Source organism: Leptonychotes weddellii, chromosome 3 (assembly GCF_054177405.1).
Source record: "Leptonychotes weddellii isolate Sample4059 chromosome 3, ASM5417740v2, whole genome shotgun sequence".
Classification (NCBI taxonomy): domain Eukaryota; kingdom Metazoa; phylum Chordata; class Mammalia; order Carnivora; family Phocidae; genus Leptonychotes; species Leptonychotes weddellii.
The window spans coordinates 90,722,069-90,728,068 of NC_138371.1; positions in this window are offsets into that span (position 1 = coordinate 90,722,069).

Genomic DNA, 6,000 nt, shown 5'->3' on the forward strand with positions numbered 1-6,000 from the left:
TTAATCACCATACATTACATCATTAGTTTTTGATGTAGTGTTCCATGATTCATTGCGTATAACACCCAGTGCTCCATTCAATACATGCCCTCTTTAATACCCATCACCAGGCTAACCCATCCCCCCACTCTCCTCCCCTCTAAAACCGTCAGTTTGTTTCTCAGAGTCCATAGTCTCTCATGGTTCATCTCCCCCTCCGATTCCCCCCCTTCATTTTTCCCTTCCTATCTTTTTTTTTTTTAAAGAAGCATCTGGATTTGTTTGATTACAGATCAAATTTCATTGCTAATAATTGGTCTGTTCAAATTTTCTATTTCTTCCTGATTCAGTTTTGGAAGGTTATATGTTTCTAGAAATTTATCCATCTCTTCTAGGTTGTCCAATTTGTTGCCATATAATTTTTCATAATACTCTCTTATAATCCTTTATATATCTATGGTGTTGGTTGTTATTTCTCCTTCTTCATTTTTGATTTTGTTTATTTGGGTCCTCTTTCTTCTGTTTCTGATGAGTCTGGCTCAGGATTTATCAGTTTTGTTGAGCTTTTCACAGAACCAATTCCTGGTTTCATTGATATGTTCTATTTTTTTTTATTCTCTATTTCATTTACTTCTGCTCTAATCTTTATTATTTCCTTCCTTCTACTGGCTTTGGCGTTTGTTCTTCTTTTACTATCTCTTTTAGGTATAAGTTTAGGTTGTTTATTTGAGATTTTTCTTGCTTCTTGAGGTAGGCTTGTATTGGTATAATCTTCCCTTTTAGAACGGCTTTTGCTGCATCCCCAAAATTTTGGACCATTGTGTTTTCATTTTCATTTGCCTCTGTGTATTTTTTTTTTCATTTTCTTTTTGTTTTCTTGGTTGACCCATTCATTGTTTAGGAACATGTTATTTAGCCTCCATGTATTTGTGTTCTATCCAGATATTTTCTTCTGATTGATTTCTACTTTTATACTGTTGTAGTCAGAAAAGATGCATGATATGGTTTCAATCTTTTTGGGTTTATTGAGACTTGTTATGTGATCTGTTCTGGAGGATATTCTACGTACACTTTAAAAGAATATGTATTCTGCTGTTTTGGGATGGAATATTCTAAATATATCTGTTAGGTCCATCTGGTCCAACATGTTATTCAAAGCCACTATTTCTTTGTTGATTTTATGTCTGGATGATCTATCTACTGATGTAAGGGAGATGTTAAATTCCCCTATTATTGTTTACTGCCAATTTCTTCCTTTATGTCTGTTAATAATTGCTTTACATATTTAGGTGTTCCTATGTTAGGTGCTTAAATATTTACAATTGTTATATCTTCTTGTTGAGGATTGTTACCTATATCATTATGTAGTGTCCTTCACTGTCTCTTATTACAGTCTTTATTTTAAAGTCTGTTTTGTCCTATGTAAGTATTGCTACCCCAGCTTTCTTTTCACTTCAATTTGCTGGTAACGGTTTTTCTATCCCTTCATTTTCAATCTGTATGTGTCTTTAGATCTGAAATGAGTCTCTTGTAAGCAGCATATAGATGAGTCTTCCTTTTTTATCCATTCAGTCACTCTATATCTTTTTATGGGAGCCTTTAGCCTATTTACATTCAAAGTAATTATTGATAGGTATGTACTTATTGTCATTTTGTTACTAGTTTTATAGTTGTTTTTGTAGTTCTTCTCTGTTCCTTTCTTCTCTTGCTCTCTTCCCTTGTGGTTTAATGGCTTTCTTTAGAGATATGCTTGGATTCCTTTCTCTATTTTTTGTAAGTATATTACAGGGTTTTGATTTGTGGTTACCATTAAGCTCATATATAACATTTTATGCATATAGCCGTCTGTATTGAGTTGATGGCCACTTATGTTTGAACCCATTCTAAAAGCACTAAATTTTAACTTCCCTCCACCCATGTTTTATGTATATGATGTCATACACTACATCTTTTTATTATGTGAGTTCGTTAACTGATTTTTATAAATATAATTGATTTTACAGCTTTTGTACTTTAACCTCTGTACTGATGTATAAGTGATTAATCTACTACTCTTATTATGTGTGTATTTACCTGTAAAATTATTTCCTCTCATAATTTTCTTGCTCCTGATTATAGCTTTTTCTTTCCACTCAAAGAATTCTCTTTAACATTTCCTGTAAGTCTGGTTTAGTGGTGATGAATTCTTTTAACTTCTGTTACCTGGGAAACTCTTTATCTCTCCTTTTATTGTGAATGATAGCCTTGCTGGATAGAGTATTCTTGGCTGCAGATTTTTTCCTTTCAGCACTTTCAATGTTTCATGACATTCCTTTTTGGCCTGCAAAGTTTCTGCTGAAAAATCAGCTGATAGTCTTATGGGGTTTCCCTTGCCTATAATGTTTTTCTTTTCTTTGGCTGCTTTTAAAATTATCTCTTTATCACTACTTTTTGCCATTTAATTAGTGTACGTCTTAGTGTGGAATACCTTGGGTTGATTTTGTTGGGGGCTCCATATGCCTCCTGAATCTGGGTGTCTATTTCCTTCCCCAGATTTGGGAATTTTTCAGCTATTATTTCTTCAAATAAATTTTCTGCCTCCTTTTCTCTCTTTTCTCTTTCTGAGATCCCTATAGTGTGAAACAATAGCCTAGGACCAGATGGCTCTACAAGTAAATTCTACCAAACAGTTAAAGAAGAGTTAATACCTAGGAAAGGAAAGCTTCCAAATTCATTCTATGAGACCGGCTTTGCCCTGATACCAAAACCAGATAAAAACACTACAAAAAAAGAAAAGTACAAACCAATATCCCTGATGAACGTAGATGCAAAAGTTCTCAACAAAATATTAGCAAACTGAATCAACAGTACATTAAAAATGTCATTCACCACAATCAAGTGGGATTTATATCAGGGATGCAACAGTGGTTCAATATTTGCAAATCAATCAATATGATACATCATATTAACAAGAGAAAAGATATAAACCTTGTGATAATTTCAATAGATGTAGAAAAAGCACTTGACAAAGTACAACATCCATTCATGATAACTCTCAACAAAGTAGGTTTAGAGGGAATATACCTCAACATAATAAAGGCCATATATGAAAAACCCAAGCTGACATCATCCTCAATAGTGAAAAACAGAGCTTTTCCCATAAGGTCAGGAACAAGATAAGGAATGTCCACTCTCACCAGTTTTATTCAACATGGTACTAGAATGTCCACTCTCACCAGTTTTATTCAACATCATACTGGAAGTCCTAACTACAGCAATCAGAGAAGAAAAAGACATAGAAGGCATCCAAATTGGTAAGGAAGAAGTAAAACTGTCACTATTTGCAGATGACATGATATTATATATAGAAAACTCTAAAAGCACCAAAAAAACTACCAGAATTGGTAAGTGATCAGTAAAGTCACAGGATACAAAATTAACATACAGAAATCTGTTACATTTCTAAACACTAATAATGAAGTAGCGGAAAGAGAAATTAAGAAAACACTCCCATTTACAATTGCACTTGATGTATGACTGACATTGTTTTGGTTGCTTACATTGGGCCATACACAGACCCTGAAAACTGTACCTTGATTCTCTGTTCTACCTTAACTGTCTAGTTTCCAAACTCAGAGAAGTTTGGAAAATAAAATAAAGAGGGAAAACACTGAGAATTGCAAAAAATAATAATTGATAGACTGCCAAAAGGGGCTATAAAAAAAATAAAACACAGGGTTCAAAAAAGCATATAATCGTGTAGGTTTTATATAAGCATGTGAATGCATGAGTTATCAAGGTAAGTAGGACTCAGCTAGGTAAGATATGCAAGAAGTAGTGGTGCTTTAAACAGTGCATCCCAAATATGTGGCAAATTCCTTTTGTGGACCATCTCCTTCAATAGTTTAATTGAACTGTAGCTGAAATGAGTCAGATCTTGATGTTGCTTCCTTATTATTCAACCTTGGGCACATTTTTAAACCTCCTTGAGACTCAATTCCAGTATCTGTAAAATTATAGTAAGATATGAATTACTGGTTTAACAAAATTATTAATAAAGTACCATGTATAATATATCATATGTATATCTACATATAAAATATGTAACATAGGATTGGTGTTCAATCAATGAAACCTAAAATCATAGTTTTAAACACAAGGTAAAATGGAAAAAAGTTACATTTTTAGCTAGGTCTGATTTCAAATGCCATCTCCTGGGCCTTTTCATCTTTCCCATTACTAATTGAATGATGAGTCCAGATTTGATTGCTATATGGTGACCAACATTTAAAATGAAATTTTTGAAGTATAATGAGGAAGAGAGCTCCTCATATCCTCAAGCTTACATCCCCACACACACCATCATGCAGTGAAATGTAAGCAGTTTATAACGATAAATGTGGATGGCATTATCAGTGACAACATTTCTTTTTTCCCTTAAGAAAATTAGGCTCAGAGGAAAAAAGCCCTGCACATTCAATCCCATCATAGCCAGAAAGCTGACAGCATCTAAGGCTAATTAAATGCTTGTTTAACATAGTTTCCTTTAACCAATATCTCATTACTATGATCTTAATTCTATTCCCTGAAGTCATGAGGCACTTTCTGGAGTCTCTCTTTTCTTCTACCATGCCATGTAAGAGTGAGAATGATGTGTGCAAAGATGTCTATCTGATGTCAATAATTTCATTTTAATAAGAAGCTTCTTGTTTTCCCATTTTTGTTTGACAGGTGTGACTATATATTCCTGGAATTGAAATTAACCTTCTTTACTTTTTTTCTTTTATTAATAAAGATATTTATTGGAGCAGAGTGTAAGGGATTTTATACATAATGAAAACAAGGCATCACATCAATTAAATACTTGGACAAAGTAACCATTTGTTATACAAATTAAAAATTCAATGCAGAAGGTACATTTATTTTATTTATTGAGCTCTTACTCTGTGCCAATGAGGGAAAAAATTCAGCTTTCACAATAAATAGAAGTTTGACTTGTTGAAAAGTTAACATCTCAACTGACAAAGAGGTACTTACATTTTACTGCCCAGAACAAACACAGCAACCCCACTATATATCTTTAATGTTTTACTTTGCTAGGCAAATAAACCTAGGACTCATTAGCAGATCCCAAATCTCTCATAGTAATATGTTTTCTTTCAAATGCATGGTATCAATATCTCTTTTTCTTTCAAATGCATGGTATCAATATCTTTTAAATAGTCACTGTTTTCTACTTTCGTCTGCAAGATATACCTTCCTCTCTGTTAAGGATATCATGGTCTTCTCTCTTCTCTTAATGTCCCAAGGTCTCTCTTTCCATGTTCACTATGAAACAGTTCTTTGAGAGGATCTTAGGTTTTGCTCATGTATAAATTACGAATTCTCACTGTCATACTGTGGTCATCCAGTGGTTGGCCAGTATGCATTCCCCATCTTTCTTCCTGAAATATTGTTCTTATGAAGGACGAGGACATTTTAAAAAATTCTCAGTCTGTGGTCTTATTTCACACAACATAAAACATATCCCTAGTGCTTTCCAAATATTATCATTAATTTCTACAGCAAACATAACAAGGTGTGTATAATGCTATCAATTTTTAAAATGAGAAAACTAAGACTTAGCAAGGATAAATAGTTTACCAAATATTACACAAATAAGTGATAAAACTAGAACTTTAATGAAGCTCTGATTCTTAGAACATATGTTGGTTCTCCCTTTTTATCAAAATATGCCCTGCTTAGAATAGAGAGCCCAGAAATAAAACCACGATCATATGGTCAGCTAATCTTTGACAAAGGAGGCAAGAATATGCAATAAGAAAAAGACAGTCTCTTCAACAAACAGTGTTGAGAAAACTTTCTTACACCATACACAAAAATAAACTCAAAATGGATTAATAAAATTATGAATGAAAGGGGAGAGATCACGACTAACACTAAGGAAATAGAAACAATTATTAGAAATTATTATCAACAACTATATGCCAATAAACTGAGCAATCTGGATGAAATGGAGGCCTTCCTGAAAACCTATAAGCT